Source organism: Mustelus asterias, chromosome 23, assembly GCF_964213995.1.
Source record: "Mustelus asterias chromosome 23, sMusAst1.hap1.1, whole genome shotgun sequence".
Taxonomy (NCBI): domain Eukaryota; kingdom Metazoa; phylum Chordata; class Chondrichthyes; order Carcharhiniformes; family Triakidae; genus Mustelus; species Mustelus asterias.
This window is the reverse complement of record NC_135823.1, coordinates 14,955,039-14,972,207: the sequence shown is the minus strand read 5'-3', so window position 1 is coordinate 14,972,207 and position 17,169 is coordinate 14,955,039. Positions and strand designations below refer to the sequence as shown.

At 45.6% G+C, this 17,169-nt stretch overlaps 1 protein-coding gene and 1 pseudogene across 14 annotated transcripts in view; both read right to left on the bottom strand.

Moving 5' to 3' along the window:
* LOC144510532 (inactive rhomboid protein 1-like) overlaps positions 1-17,169 on the bottom strand; it is a 369,670-nt gene that overhangs the window by 223,851 nt on the left and 128,650 nt on the right. The window contains exon 1 of one of the 14 annotated variants that reach the window (XM_078240039.1): positions 10,888-11,023. The exons of 12 other annotated variants lie outside the window; for them this stretch is intronic. The gene's annotated coding sequence lies outside the window, so the exon portion shown is untranslated. Of the gene's footprint in view, positions 1-10,887; positions 11,024-17,169 lie in introns of those variants that run through there. One more of the 14 variants, XM_078240035.1, reaches the window with a different exon arrangement.
* On the bottom strand, positions 15,726-16,066 carry LOC144510347 (histone H2B 1.2-like; annotated as a pseudogene).

Below are 17,169 nucleotides of genomic sequence, written 5' to 3'. Positions count from 1 at the left end.
AATCAAATGCATTGCAAACATTATTATCCTGCTCATTTACATGTAATATGTAAAATTAATCAGCTTGTTGATTTATAATTGGCCATGTCTCACTCATCTTCATCATTCTATCATACAGAAGATAGGAGAACCAGTTTACTTAATGCAGTGTTTCATTGTCTCTGCAAATGACAATAGCAAACTCAGCTCTGTCCAGCCTGCAAAGTCTTTCTGGCTAACAACTGGGTGCTTGTGCCAGAATGGGGAGAGCTGTCTGACTCTCAGACTAGTCAAGCAACAACCTGACATAGTCATATTCACGGAATCATACCTTACAGATAATGTCCCAAACATCATCATCACCATCCTTGGATATCTCCTGTCTCACCGGTAGACCCAGCAGAGGTGGCAGCAAATGCTATACAGTTGGGAGAAAGTTGCCCTGGGAGTCCTCAACATTGACTCCTGACTCCATGAAGTTTCATGGCACCAGGTCAAACATGGGTAAGGAAACCTCCTGCTGATTACCACGTACCATCCCCCTCAGCTGGTGAATCAATATGCCTCCATGTTGAATATCACTTGGAGGAAGCATTGAGGGTGGCAAGGACACAGAATGCACTCTGGGTGGGGACTTCAATGTCCATCACCAAGAGTGGCTCAGTAGCACCACCACTAACTGAGTTGGCTGGGTCCTAAAGGACATCACTGCTAAACTGGAACTGTGGCAGGTGGTGATGGAACCACCAAGAGGGAAAAACATACTCGACCTCATTCCCACCAACTTGCCTGCCGCAGATGCATCTGTCCATGATAGTATGGGTAGGAGTGACCACCACACAGTCCTTGCGGAAGTCCCTCCATTGTGTTGTATGACACAACCACAGTGCTAAATGGGATAGACTTCAAACAGATCTAGCAACTCAAGACTGGGCATCCATGAGGAGCAGTGGGCCATCAGCAGCAGCAGAATTGTATTCAATCACAACCTGTAACCACATGGCCCATCATATCCCCCATTCTAACATTGCCATCAAGCCAGTGGATCAACCCTGGTTCAATGAAGAGTGCAGGAGGGTATGCCAGGAGCAACAGCAGGCATACCTAAAAATGTAGTTTTAACTGGATGAAGCTACAACACAAGACTAGTTGTGTGCCAAATGGCATAAACAGAATCTGAAGAAGAGAATTAAGCAATCTTACAACCAACGGATCAGATGTTAGCTCTGCAGTCCTGCCACATCAAGTCGTGAATGGTGGTAGACAATTAAACAATTCACCGGAGGAGGAGGCTCCACAAATATCCACATCCTCAATGATGGAGGAGCCCAGCACATCAGTGCAAAAGATAAGGCTGAAACATTCCCAATAATCTTCAGCCAGAAGTGCCGAGTAGATGATCCATCTCGGCCTCCTCTGGAGGTCCCCAGCATCACAGATGTCAGTCTTCAGTCAATTCCATTCACTCCACGTGACATCAGTAAATTGCTGAAGGTACTGGATACTGCAAAGGCAATGGGTCCTGACAATATTCCAGCAATAGTACTGAAGACTTGAGCTCCAGAACTTGCCACACCCCTGACCAAGCTGTTCTAGTACAGTTACAACACTGACATCTACCCGCTATTGTGGAAAATTGTCCAGGTATGTCCTGTACACAAAAAGCAGGACCAATCCAACCTGGCCAATTACTACTCCATCAGTCTACTCTCGATCATCAGTAAAGTGATGGAAGGGGTCATCAACAGTGTTATCAAGGAGCACCTGCTCAGCAATAACCTGTTCAGTGGCGCCCAATTTGGGTTCTGCTAGGGCCAATCAACTCCTGACCTCACTACAGCCTTGGTTCAAACATGGACAAAAGAGCTGAACTCCAGAGGTGAGGTGAGAGTGATTGCCCTTGATATCAATCCAGCATTTGACCAAGTGTGGCATCAAGAAGCCCTCGCAAAACTGGAGTCAATGGGAATCGGGGAAAAACCCTCCGCTGGTTGGAGTCATACCCGGCACAAAGGAAGATGGTTGTGATTGTTGGAGATCAGTCATCTCAGTCCCAGGACATCACTGCAGGAGTCCCTCAGGGTAGTGTCCTAGGCCCAATTATCTTCAATTGCTTAATCAATGACCTTCCCTCCGTCATAAGGTCAGAAGTGATAATTGCACAATGTTCAGCACCATTCGCGACTCCTCAGATACTGAAGTAGTCAAATGCAGCAAGGCCTGGGCAATATGCAGGCCTGGGCTGACAAGTGGCAAATAACTTTTGCATCACACAACTGACAGGCAATGACCATCTCCAGCAACAGAGAATCTGACCATCTCCCCTTGACATTCAATTGCATCACCATCACGGAATTCATTGAATTGAATCCCTTCAGTACAGAGGGAGGCCATTTGACTCATCGAGCCTGCAGTGACAGTGACAACAGTCCCACCCAGGCTCAATCCCCGTAACCCTATGTATTTACCCTGACACTAAGGGACAATTTTGCATGGCCAAACAACCTTTGGACTGAAGGAAGCTCACACAAACATGGGGAGAAGATGCAAACTCCACGCAGACAATCACCCGACACCGGAATTAATCCCCACCTTCCATGCAAAAGACTTGCTTCGCACATCTCCGCTAAACTTTCCCCCCACACACTTTAAACCTATGTCCCCTAATACTTGACTTTTCTATCCTAGGAAAGAGCATCTGACTATCCACTCTGTCCATGCCACTCAATCTTGTAAACCTCTATCAGGTCGCTCCTCAACCTCTGTCATTCCAATGAGAACAAACTGAGTTTATCCAACCTCTCCTCATAGCTAATACCCTCCAGAGCAGGCCTGGTAAACCTCTTCTGTATCCTTTCTGTTCCTTTGGCAGCACCTTCCAAACCCATGCCATTACTATCTAGAAGGACAAGAGCAGCAGATACATGGGAACACCACCACCTGGAAGTTCCCCTCCAAGCCACTCAACACCCTCTCTTGGAAATATATTACCGTTCCTTCACTGTTTCTGGGTGAAAATGCTAGAACTCCCTCCCTAACAGCTCAGCGCGGGTGCCTACACCTCAGGGACTGCAGCGGTTCAAAAGAGTAGCTCCTGAAGGAAAATTAGTGATAGCCAATAAATGCTGGCCTTGCCAGCCAGCAATGCCCACATCTTGTGAATGAATAAAGAAAGTCAGAAGACTATTTTTGGAAGGTATCCAGCATTGCTCAGCCCAATCGCCTGTTACAATAAAGGGAATGAATGTGTTTTGTATGTGAATGAGTCATGCAACTTTTATAACTGATCCCTCGATGTGTCATCACACCCACTGCATCATCACAGGAAGAAAAACAGAACCAGGAACATTCAGACACTGAAAATCCCCCAAACCATCAGATTTTCCACATGGGATGTAAACTGCAGAAACACCAGCACTGCTCACTTCCTTCAAACAACCCAAAACACTTCATATCCAGTCAATTACACTGGAAATTAGATTTGCGATTATTACTTGGGGATATGGGGCCCATAATTTGCAAACATTATAATGCCACATACATGTTTCTACAAGACAGAATTATCAATCTTGCTGCCCTTCCACCAACTTAACTTGTTTGGAAGAAGATGCCATTGTGAAGTAACAATGCTGGTGTGAGCGCTGCACAGGATTCCATTTGTACCATCACTCAGCTCACTGCAAAATAGTGAGCATTTCTCCTCGCATCCTCCCAGATAGCTGACTAATTCACCAGCACTGAGCAGATGATAATTCTGTGGAGTCTTTATATAGCAAACAAAAATAGGTGTTTTGGAATTACACTGTACAGGTTAGTTATTAATAGGATGAGTGATTAGATATTTCCAAGTCAGGATGGTCTGTGGTTTGCAAGGGAACTTGCGGGTGGTGGTGTTTCTATGTCTCTGGTGCACTTTGTCCTTCCAGGTAGTAGAGGTCACAAGTTTGGAAGGTGCTGTCTAAGTAGCGTTAGTGAGTTGCTTCAGTGCATCTTGTAGATCGTACACACGGCTGCCACTGTACATCAGTGCTGGGCGGAGTGAATGTTGAAGATGGTGAATGGGGTGCCAATCAAGTGGGCTGCTTTGTTCCAGATAGTGTCGAACTTTGAGTATTATTGGAGCTGCACCCATCCAGGCAAGGGAAGAGTATTCCATCATACTCCTGACTTGTGCCTTGTACAGGCTTTGTGGAGGGAGGGTCAGGTGGTATGCCACCCATTGCAGAATTCCCAACCTCTAATATGGTCTTGTAACCACCATATGAATGGTACAGTTAAGTTTTTGGTTGACTCCTAGGATGTTGATATGCGATGGTTAATGTTGCCGAATGTCAAGGAGTGATGGTTAGATACTCTCTTGTTGGAGATGGCCATTGCCAGTTTTGCCTGGCCTTTAACTGGCAAAGAACATTCACACCATGCATTTGCAGAAGCCCCGAATTTAGCTCAGGTCTTCTTACTTATGGACAGTTTCATTAACTGAAGATTTGCAAATGGGATTAAACATTGTGAAATCATCAGCAAGCATCCCCACTTCTGACCTTATGATGGAAGGTCGGTCATTGATGAAACAGCTGAAGATGGTTGGGCCCAGTACACGACCTTGGGGGACTCCTGCAGTGACGTCCTGAGACTCAGATGATTGACTTCCAACAAGTACAACCATCTTCCTATAGGGCTAGTCTGACTCCAACCAGCAGAGAGTTTTCCCCATGATGCCCATTGACTCCAGTTTTGCTAGGGCTCCTTGATGCCACACTCTGTCAAATGCTCTGTCACTCTTACCTGAGTTCTGGAATCTATGTTTGGCTGTAATGAGGTCAAGCATTGAGTGGTCCTGGCAAAAGCCAAACTAGGTATCAGTGAGCTGGTTATTATGAGTAAGTGCCTCTTGATAGCCCTGTTAAAACACCTTCGCTTACTTCGATGACTTGAGAGTAGACTAATGGAATGGTAATTTGCTGGATTGGATTTGGCCTCGTTGACTCGACATTCCTGGGCCAGTTTCCACCCTGTATGGGAACAACTTGACTAGAGATGTAGCTAATTATGAAGCACAAGTCTTCAGTACGATGTTCAGCTTGAAACATAGAAACAGAGAAAACAGAAGCAGGAGTAGGCCATTCGGTAAGAGTCCGTAACCCTAGAAGTATCCAGTGCCTTTAGCGATATCTTATCATGTGGAATGAATCGAATCAGCTGATGACTGGCACTAGCGATGATGGAGACCTCAGGAAGGGGCCGCAATGGATCATCCACTCAGCACTTGTGGCTGAATACTGTTGCCAATGTTTCCAATTTGTAATTTGCAAACTGGCCTCTTCCATCATGGAGGATGGGGAAGTTGTCAATGCTTCAGGCCAACAAGCAATGTTTCGTATTTGTCATGACTTGTGATAAAAGGCCAAAGTAAAAGCTAAATACTGTGCCCATGCTGGAAATCTGAAATGAAGACAAAATGTTGGAAAAACTCAGCAGATCTGGCACCATCTGTGGAGAGAGAGAGAAACAAGCTCTAAAGAAGAGTCACATGGACTCGAAATGAATCAAATGCCTCAGCTTGTAAATGAATGCTCTTGGAAAATGTGGGAAAACTCTTGCTCATTAGTGTAAGCACTGCAGTTATAGGATGGGGGTACAAATGACAGGAATCAGCTTTTTTTTTGGGCTGTTCATTTATTTTGTGCTATCTTGTTCCGAGAAGGAACACATATGGGCTAACTGTTTTATCTGTGAACTGTCTCTAAGTTTATCTATTGTCACAAGCAGGCTTAATGTGAAAATCCTCTAATCGCCACACTCCAGTACTTGTTTGGGTACACTATGGGAGAATTTAGCATGGCCAATGCACCTAACCAGCACATCTTTGGAGTGTGGGAGGAAACCCACACAGACACAGGGAGAACGTGCAGACTCTGCACAGACAGTGACCCAAGCCAGATTTCAAACCCGGGTCCCTGGCATTGAGGCAGCAGTGCTAACATTGTGCCACCCTATGTAGGCCAGGCATGGTTTTGATGAGGTGCAGACTTGCCTAGCATCTGTAACCCCTCTCGACCTAAAACTGGCATCCAGAGCAAAGGGGAAAGCCAATAAAATTTGGGGCCTAGTCAGCTGCAAAAGTTGCCGGAAGGCGCAAAACTGAGGGAAACACTAACTGCGCAATAGGACTCCACTCCAGATGTTGTGCCAAGTTTACTACCTCAGCTTTCAACTCTTGTTGCTGTTAATGCTGAAAGGCAGTAGCTAGCAGGTTGCCAAAGGCATGGTTAAGTTTTTATTAGTGTCACAAGTAGGTTTACATTAACACTGCAATGAAGTTACTGTGAAAATCCCCTAGTCACCACATTCCAACGCCTATTTGGGTACACTGAGGAAGAATTTAGCACGGCCAATGCCCCAACCAGCATGTCTTTCGGGTTGTGGGGGGAAACCGGAGCACCCGGAGGAAAACCCATGCAGACAGGGGAGAATGTTCAGACAGCGACACAAAGCAGGAATTGCCTCACAGCTGTGCTAACCACAATGCTGCCAGGTCTGGCATTCTCTGACCCCTCTTGCAGCACGTTTTTTGGACTGTGGGAGGAAACCAGAGCACCCCGAGAAAATCCACACAGACACAGGGAGAACGTGCAGACTCCGCACAGACAGTGACCCAAGCCAGGAATCAAACCTGGGTCCCTGATGCTGTGAGGCAACAGTGCTAACCGCTGTGCCACTGTGTCGCCCCATGTGATGGCTTTACTTTTCGCATTGTGTTGCGAGGAGGTGGTGGTAGTCATTAACAGAGGGAAGATGAGGTGTGCAACTGTTGCTGGATGGAGAATTGAGATTGTATTTACTGGCACCAGAGTCTGTTAAAACTGATCATGAACCCTGACCACTTGTATAACAAAGAACAAAGAAAATTACAGCAGAGAAACAGGCCCTTTGGCCCTCCAAGCCTGCACCGACCAGGCTGCCCGACTGAACGAAAACCCCCTACCCTTTCGGGGAACATATCCCTCTATTCCCATCCTATTCATGTATTTGTCAAGATGCCCCTTAAAAGCCATCGTGCCGCCCATTTGTTCCTAGTGATCAGGCAAAGATCAGCTGCCCATGTCCCCACAATGCCCAAGTGAAGGGGATGTCCTTTGTTGACCAGTGAGAAACTCACAACCACCTGAAACTCTCAGATAGATGGAAGGTCACTGAAATTGACTGCTAGTTACCTGGTCCCACTGCCCCCCGAGAGTTTTTCTGGAGCACTGTCCGGCCCCATGCATACAAACAACATCTCTTCTTCTTTGCATTCCTGTGACTAAAAGCTCCAGTACAGTATTGGAAAATCAAGAAAGCCACTTTCTGGCATGTGTCTCGTGTCCAGTGCCGATCTGTTTGGGTTTGTGTAGCTGCCCAACTTGTCAATCCTTACACACAGAGAAGAAAATAAACTTCCTCCAAGTAGTCTGAAATGCCTGTAAGATCCTGCTCCGTGACATCTGTGGTTTATGGCTGGAGCCACAACATTAGAAAATCATTTTAAAGAAGCATTCCCTGATCCAGTTGGAGAGCAGGAAGTATCTAATCTCCGCTGACTTGGTTTTCCCAAGAGATAAAGAGCCTGTGCAGTCACTTTGAATAGAATAGAATCCCTACAGTGCAGAAGGAGGCCATTTGGCCCATCAAGTCTGTACCAACCACAATCCCACCCAGGCCCCATCCCCACAACTCCACTTATTTACCCTAGCTAATCCCTCTGACACTAAGGGGCAATTTAGCATGGCCAATCCACCTAACCCGCACATCTTTGGAGTGTAGGAGGAAATCAGAGCACCCGAAGGAAACCCACGTAGACACGGAGAGAATGTGCAAACTCCACACAGACAGTGATCCAAGGCCGGAATTGAACCCGGGACCCTGGCGATGTGAGACAGCAGTGCTAACCACTGTGCCACCGTGCCGCCCATTTGTTCCTAGTGATCAGGCAAAGAGCAGCTGCCCATGTCCCCACAATGTCCAAGTGAAGGGGATGTCCTTTGTTGACCCGTGGGAAACTCACAACCACCTGAAACTCACAGATAGATGGAAGCTATGACCTGATTTGGTCATATGACCTAATTACTGCACACACTGAAACAGTAAATAGATAGTCCCTGACCCACTGAGTATTGATGTGGAGATGCCGGCGTTGGACTGGGGTAGGCACAGTAAGAAGTCTCACAACACCAGGTTACAGTCCAACAGGTTTATTTGATAGCACAAGATACCCCATTGAGTATTTCCAGAACTTTCTGTTTGTATTTCAGATTTCCAGCATCTGCAGTAGTTTGCTGTCCAGCTGTCCTATTTCTGGGACCAGCGTCTCAAACCAGCGTCTCAAAGCTCAGATTGCAAGTATTGTAAGCAACAGTAAAAATTTAGGTAAACTGGGAGTTACAAATCTAAGTTCACAATCTCCTATCTGTAACTCATTAACGATAGTCAACATGGTTTTGTGAGAGGGAGGTCATGCCTCACAAACCTGGTGGAGTTTTTTGAAGAAGTGACCAGAATGGTTGACGAGGGAAGGGCCATGGATGTCGTCTATATGGACTTTAGTAAAGCGTTTGACAAAGTCCCTCATGGTAGGCTGGTGAAAAAGGTTGGATCTCATGGGATAAAGGGGAGGTGGCTAGATGGCTTGGTCACAGAAGACAGAGGGTGGTAGTAGAAGGGTCTTTTTCCGGCTGGAGGCCTGTGACTAGTGGTGTTCCGCAGGGCTCTGTATTGGGACCTCTGCTGTTTGTGATTTATATAAACGATCTGGAAGAAGGTGTAACTGGGGTCATCAGTAAGTTTGCGGACCACACAAAATTGGCAGGACTTGCAGATAGTGAGGAGCATTGTCAGAAGCTACAGAAGGATATAGATAGGCTGGAAATTTGGGCAAAGAAATGGCAGATGGAGTTCAATCCTGATAAATGCGAAGTGATGCATTTTGGTAGAAATAATGTAGGGAGGAGCTATACGATAAATGGCAGAACCATAAAGGGTGTAGATACGCAGAGGGACCTGGGTGTGCAAGTCCACAGATCCTTGAAGGTGACGTCACAGGTGGAGAAGGTGGTGAAGAAGGCATATGGCATGCGTGCCTTTATAGGACGGGGCATAGAGTATAAAAGTTGGGGTCTGATGTTGCAGATGTATAGAACGTTGGTTCGGCCGCATTTGGAATACTGCGTCCAGTTCTGGTCGCCACACTACCAGAAGGACGAGGAGGCTTTGGAGAGAGTACAGAGGAGGTTTACCAGGATGTTGCCTGGTATGGAGGGGTTTAGTTATGAGGAGAGATTGGGTAAACTGGGGTTGTTCTCCCTGGAAAGACGGAGGATGAGGGGAGACTTAATAGAGGTGTATAAATTTATGAAAGGCATAGATAGGGTGAACGGTGGGAAGCTTTTCCCCAGGTCGGTGGTGACGTTCACGAGGGGTCATAGGTTTAAGGTGAAGGGGGGGGGAGGTTTAACACAGATATTAGAAGGACATATTTTACACAGAGGGTGGTGGGGGCCTGGAATGCGCTGCCAGGCAAGGTGGTGGAGGCGGACACACTGGGAACGTTTAAGACTTATCTAGACAGCCATATGAACGGAGTGGGAATGGAGGGATACAAAAGAATGGTCTAGTTTGGACCAGGGAGCAGCGCGGGCTTGGAGGGCCGAAGGGCCTGTTCCTGTGCTGTATTGTTCTTTGTTCTTTCTAACTGCAACACTATGTTCTGCACCCTCTCTTCCTGCTCTCCTATGTACTCTATGTATGGTATGCTCTGTCTGTATAGCACGCAAGAAACAATACATTTCACAGTATCCCAATAGATTAAATCATCATAGAATCCCTACAGTGCAGAAGGAGGCCATTCGGCCCATTGAGTCTACACCGACCACAATCCCACCCAGCCCCTATCCCCGTAACCCCACATATTTACCGCGCTAATCCCTCTAACCTACGCATCCCGGGACACTAAGGGTCAATTTAGCATGGTCAATCAATCTAACCATGTGACAATAATAAATCAATTCAAATCAAACCCTGGCCCTCTCATATCCAAGACCTTTCTTCAGTCTGTATTTAGTGATGTAGTCTGTATTTAGTTTATTCTCGAGCCCTAAGCCACTTACATGAGGATGAAACGCCATGTTTTCAATAATATTTGCTCTTGGTGTATTGACGTTAGATATTGAATTTCCGCCAGGTTTGACCTCAATTTACTCTTAATGTATGTGCTTGTATTCATCAGTGGCTGACATCCCAGCAGTTTCTCACCCTCAGGGAAAGCAAATCTCCTAACTTGACACCTTGTCCTTCTGCATTCATGTGTGCCTCACTGTTACGATGCTATAATCCAGTGACTAAAAGATAATTCTATTTTGATTTGCAACTTAAATATACGACTCAGCGAAGATCATAAACATCGTACTTGATTCTGATTTGAATATCTAAAAAACCTCAGTTCTCGGTTGAGAAACTGAGAGCTCCAAGATGAACCCAATCAGGACATGCAATTTACAAGCACCAGAAAAAGGCAAACAAGACCGGCACTCAGGAGTTAACACTGCAAGTCAAAGAAATTCTTCGGCTGATCTGGAGTAAGACTCTGCATCACAACACAGTATGCAACACTCACATCACACAGCCACCCGATAAAGCAATCTGTTAAATGCATGCTTCCGTACTGCCACCTTCAAAATTAGCTCATTATTATAACATCAGATTTACAAAAACCCGATGTTATAATAATGGTTAAAGAGACCTCATTGACTATAAGTGCAATTACTTTCATTTTAAATAGAAATAAACAGTAGCTGGTCTTGAAGCTGCTGGTGTGTTTTTCTTTTGCACAGATTCTGTAAACAGCAGCAGCAGCACAGATGAGATCTGACTTACTTTATGACAGTGATATTAACTGCATATACCCATGAAGAATCTCCTCTGAGTTGAGGGCCCTGGCTGTACGGTGCTCGTGTTCAGCTCACATTTCTCTGCAATTCACTGCTCAGGCCCCATTCCAAACTGATGATGTGACGACTTGACTCTATTGTTACACAACATCCAGGCTGGAATCTGGTCTATCAAGTAAGCCCAACTGTTAAAACCACTGTTGGCACAGACAACTTTGCCTAACAAAGGCTGACTTGAAGGTTAATCACTCGCAGTCAAAGATTAAATCAAATTTAACCTATTCACTGTCTTTGCTTCAGTGCCAGAGAATCAAATCATACACCGAAACTTAAACAGACAGAAAAAAACTTGCCGTAAGGTCATCATCAGATCTGGCAGAGTTCCACTCTTGATGAGTTTTTACAGTAAAGTTCCCCACAGGATGTCATTCAAACCAACAGGCCAAGGTCAATGAGGAGAGTGGAATTTATTGCATTCAAATCTCATGTCTCTACCAATCTTCTAACTACATGCTCTCGCTTCCAGTCATTGACACAGATGGGATCGGCTCCCCCGGTCAGCGTGATCACATTGTATCTGTATTAGTCACTGCCCAAGAATGTTTCTCCAAATGATTACCCCGTCACCCTCAGAACAGGAAATCAGTTCCGCCAGCACGCCTTCATCTCAGCTGGAGCCGGAGAAACCCAGAACAAGATCAATGCCAGACAGAGAGATGAAGAAGAGAAGGTCACCAACAAAACATGCAGGTTATACTGGCCAAAGGATGAGAACCATCTCTAAATGGCTGCAGTGCTATTAGGATTAGCCCGTTAGAATCCAGTCCTAACTGCTGATTATCATAATTGGAATTTGCCTGGAGGTTTAAAGTAAAAGCCTGCAGGTTCAGTTCTCAAACACTGGTTAGATACATTTTTATTCTGTAATTTTGATTGGATCCATTGTCACATTTATTAGTATACAGTGAAAAGTGTTGTTTCTTGTGCGCTATACAGACAAAGCATATCGCACATAGGGGAAATGGGAAGGAGAGGGTGCAGAATGTAGTGTTACAGACATAGCAAGATCAACTTAATGTATGGCAAGTCCATTCAAAAGTCTAATGGCAGCAGAGAAGAAGCTGTTCTTGAATCGGTTGGTATGTGACTTCAGACTTCTATACCTTTCTCCCGACGGAAGAAGGTGGAAGAGAGTATGTCCAGGGTGTGTGGGGTCTTTGATTATGCTGGCTGTTTTTCCAAGACAGTGGGAAGTGTAGACAGAGTCAATGGATGGGAGGTTGATTTGAGTGATGGATTGGGCTAAGTTCACAACCCTTTGTAGTTTCTTGCATTCTTGGGCAGAGCAGGAGCCATACCAAAAGAGAAAATGCTGGAAAATCTCAGCAGGTCTGGCAGCATCTGTAAGGAGAGAAAAGGTCTGACGTTTTGAGTCCCGGTGACCCTTTGTCAAAGCCCTTTCATTCTGTGGCACTGAGGACCTGATAGAGAAGATCCTCCAAGACACAGCTGGGATGTCCTGTATCCAGAGGGAGGGACTGGCGGGGCGGGGGGGAGGGGAAGCAAATTTTCCACGCCCTTTCTGTTGGTCACTGCTAAGAAGAGTTCAATGTGGAGGAATATAGCACTGCACTTAGCTGTTTTTTTAGAAAAGGTAAAATCCTAGAAAATTTCCAGAAAAGTGTTGATACAGCATCGGTGAAGTCTTGACAAAGTGTTTCAGAAAGTCTCGCAATGTGTCCATGGCAATAATGCAAAGTATCCCTTTAAGTAGTGCCTGGAAACGACATCAATTGGGTTTTCCTCCAAAAAACAGTTGCCTGCTATTAGGAGAAGGTGTCAGTTGAAGTGTTAGCCACTAAAATACCACTTAGCCTCTTCAATGAGGACTAGTGAGCATTTTAATAGGCACTCGGCCTGGCTTCCACTCCTTTACCAAGATGGTGTCTTGCACAAACCTTGGGCAAAACCAGCGCTAAACCGGTTTAAAACCCCATCTTGGTCACCTTGGAGGTTCTAGAGCCAAGATTATTGGGTGAATATTTTCACCATGTTCCCTTAAATTCTAAGCCAGAATTGCATTAACTTGCGCAATTAGATTTCATCCATCTGTTCGTTGGATTTGTCATTGTGAATGCTTCTGCTGCTTGCACACTGTTCTCTTCCTTTCAAAGCCGCTGCTACCACATGCCACCTTCCCACCTCCGCTGTCCTTGCGATTACAACTCCATACCCAGTTTGCTTACCTCTTCAAAATCTCTGAATTTGTTGCTGCCTCATAAATCCTGTGCCCATATTCAAATCTTTCCAGTCAACTTGCCAAAGCACGAATTAAAGTCACAAAAAGCATCTATTGAGGGCAATTATAGCACTTTGCCACACTTTGCTCTCAACCTCTCCACAGTCCTTAACATGGTCAATCACACCGTCCTTTGCATTGTCTACCTCTGTGGGATTGCTTCAACTCTAACCTATTGGATTAGAGCTACATCACTGGCTTCGCTTGCCATCCTCAGGCCATTATCTGTCCTGCCTCATGGCTCCTCCACCTCTTCCTCATCTCTCATGCTGCTGTTTGCTGTGGCCTTGGTTTCAGACAGCTTCCACAGCAATAAGAATGAGTCATTCACCTGTGAAATCATTGCTGATCTCACTCGCACCTTTTCTTCATAGCAGATACCTGACAGAAATCTAAACATCTCAATCATGAAAGTTTCAACTGGCCCAGGGTCTCCATGCTGCTCTTTTTCCTACACTGCCCACTCACTGACTGTTGTGTTGCAATTTGCTCCAGTTAAACAGTGGGAAGGTCAAAGCTATTCCTTCTGTGGGCCAAATGTGTATCCTCCCGTCAATTCCACCCACTTCACCAACTATTTTCTCACATTAAACCAGATTCTAAGCTAAACTTCCAAGCCCATAAATCAACTGCGCAAAACCAGGCACAGAGGCCCTTCTGCGACTCAAACTCTCACCCATGCCTTTGAAGCTTTTAGACTCAATGACTGCAATACTCTCCTGGTCAACCTCACAACCTCCACCCACTCGAACCTCCAAACCATTGAAAATGATGCCAGTTCAGATGATTTCACAAGGCAGTATTTGTCACCCCCAGACTGGCCAGCCTCCCATCCTTCTCCAACTGAACAAACGTCAGCTCATCCGCAGCTCTGCTGACATATCCATAACCCAAACCAAGCCCTGCTCATCATACCAACACAGTAATTATAACATTCTCACAGTCATGCTCAAATCACCTCTGCCCCTCTCTGCTTCTACAACCTCCCAAGAGGAATGATAACAGCATTTTATGCACCTATAAAAGTCACTGCCGTCCTCTGGTTTACAGAGTAGTGCTTGGACATAGAATATCCTACAGGCTGTAACTTCAACATCTAGGTCAATTAGTTCTGGGATTTCCTTCTTAAACATCTTTGTCTCTCCCTCTTGTCCATCTTTGACCTGCTTTTTATCCTCCCAACAGCTTCTTTTCTCTTTCAATGCCAACCTTCGTCTGATTACATTGATGTGAGATGCCCTGGAGCACATTTCCTCAAAGGCTCTTTTTAACGTAAATTGGTGACGTTGCTTCAGCCAAAGCAGCTACCAGGAACTAAAGAGTCAAAATCAGCCTTCTGGCCAGAGAAAAATATCAACCAGAACAGAGCAATGTTTCACATATCGTCCAAAGGGAGATCCGAACTCTGCCACACTGAACAGGTCTTCAGCAGGTTGTCCGAACGGAATCCTGATACTTCATTTATTTGAGGGATTTTCCCCATCGTGAACCCCACAGCTTTCCCTGCTTATTTCACAAGTCAACTAAGCGTTTCCACACTTATTTTTTCAACATTCTTATCTTAACCTTCAGAGAAGAGGGTGGCACAGTGGTCAGCACTGCTGCCTCGCAGCACCAGAGACCTGGGTTGGATTCCCGGTTTGGGTCACTGTCTGTGCGGAGTCTGCACGTTCTCCCTGTGTCTGCGTGGGCTTCCTTCGGGTGCTCCAGTTTCCTCCCACAGTCCGAAAGACGTGCTGGTTAGGTGCATTGGCTATGCTACATTCTCCCTCAGTGTATCTGAACAGACGCCGGAGTGTGGGGACTAGGGGATTTTCACAGTAACTTCATTGCAGTGTAAATGTAAGTCTACTTGTGACACTAATAAATGAATTTTTAAACTTTAACATGCCTGACAAATGGACAATTGTTCACTTCAAAAAACTACCAATTTTCAAAGGACCACGAGCTTCCTCCCAATCACAGCACTAGATATAGCTTCATCATGGTCAAACGATGAATAATGGAACCATAGAAAAGTTACGGTGAAGAAAGAGGCCATTCAGCCCATCGTCTCTGCGTCCGCCAAAAATAAAATGAGCTGCTTATTTTAACCCTCTTTCCAGGAGCTGGTCCAAGCTCCAGCACTTGAGGCAGACCAGGCACCTTTTAAATTGAGCTGAGCATTTCAGCCTCAACCACCAGCTTCAACAGTGAATTCCAGACACCCACCACCCTCGAGTGAAAAAGCTCTTCCTCAGGTCCCCTATAATCCTTCTCCCTTAAATGTATGGCCTTGGTAATTGACCCCTGAGCTCGGGGAAACAGGTCTTTCCTGTCTAGGCTCCTCATAATTTTGTAACCTCAATTAGGTCACCCCAAGCCTCCTCTGTTCAGAGGATAACAACCCCAGCCTATCCAAACTCTCCTCATAGCTACAATTTTCAAGCCCTGGCAACATTCTTGTAAATCTCCTCTGCTCTCTCTCTCCAGAGCAATTGTGCCCTTCCTGTAATGTGGCATGTTTTTCAGCCCACTGGGGAATTTTACTTGGAGCTGGTGCACTTAGTCACCGTGTTTGTCTCCTCTGGCATGGCGTGCTTGGCTAGCTCCAGGCACACGATGGTCTGGATCTCCCGGGAGCTGATGGCGCTGCACTTGTTGTACTGGGACAGGCGGGAAACCTCACCCACGGTGTGCTTGAAGATATCATTGCCTTGGAGGAGATGCCGGTGTTAGGGTAAACCTGCTTCATCAATTTGTAGATGTAGATGGCGTAATTCTCCTTCCTGGACTCCCTCCTCTTCTTGCCGCTCTTGGGTGGTGCTTGTTTGATGACTTTCTTGGCGCCCTTCTTGACAGCTCCAGCTTTCTTGTCCTCAACCATGGTCCTAATCAATGCGGTGATCAAAACTGAACACAAAATTCCAGCTGTGGCCTAACCAGTGTTTTAATACAGTTCCATCATCACATCCCGACTTTTGTATCAATACCTCGCCCAATAAAGGAAAACATTCCATGTGCTTTCTTTGCCACCTTGTCCACCTGTGCTGCCACCTTCAGGGACCGGTGGACATGCACCCCAAGGTCCCTCACTTCCCCAGCCCCTCTCAATATCTTCCCCTTTATTGAGTATTCCCTTGCTTTGTTTACCCTCTCTAAATGCACTATCTCACACTTTTCCAGATTCTCTGCCCGCTCAGTGAAACCATCATTCATTTAGGGGAGGCCGTGGTCCAGTGATACTGTCAATGGATTAGTAATGTAGAGACCCAGGGCAAGATCTCGGGACCCGGGTTCAAATCCCACCACGGAAGATGCCAAATTTTGAATTCAATAAAAAAAAAATCAGGAATTAAAAGTCTGATGATGACCATGGAACCATTGTTGATTGTAGTAAAGACCCATCTGGTTCACTAATGTCCTTTAGGGAAGGAAATTTGCCATCCTTACTTGGTCTGGCTTAGATGTGACCCCAGATCCACAGCAATGAAGGACAGTTAGGGACAGGCAATAATTGCTGGCCCAGACACCCACGTTCACAATCTCATGAATGAATTTTTTTTAAATTCTGGAGTCGACAGTCATCCTCTCCACTATCAACCACATGACCAATTTCTCAATCATGCCTCCCACATTTAAGTCTAAATTATTAACATATAACAGACAGCACGGAGCCCTGTTTAACACCACTGAAAGCTGCTTTCCATTTGCAAAAGCATCCATTGACCATTACTCTTTGTTTCCTGTCATTGAGCCAATTTGGGATCCAATCTCCCACCTTCCCCTATATCCATAGGATCTTGTGGAATGCCTCACTGAAATCTATATAGACAACATCCACTGTACTACCTTCATCAATCCTCCTTTACTTCCTCAAAAATTCTATTAAGCCCCACATTGCCCAACTTGACTCTTTCAATGCATTTGACAGTTTTGCAGAGCCTCAATTCAAGGTCAAGACACCAACATGATTTCAGAATCACAGAA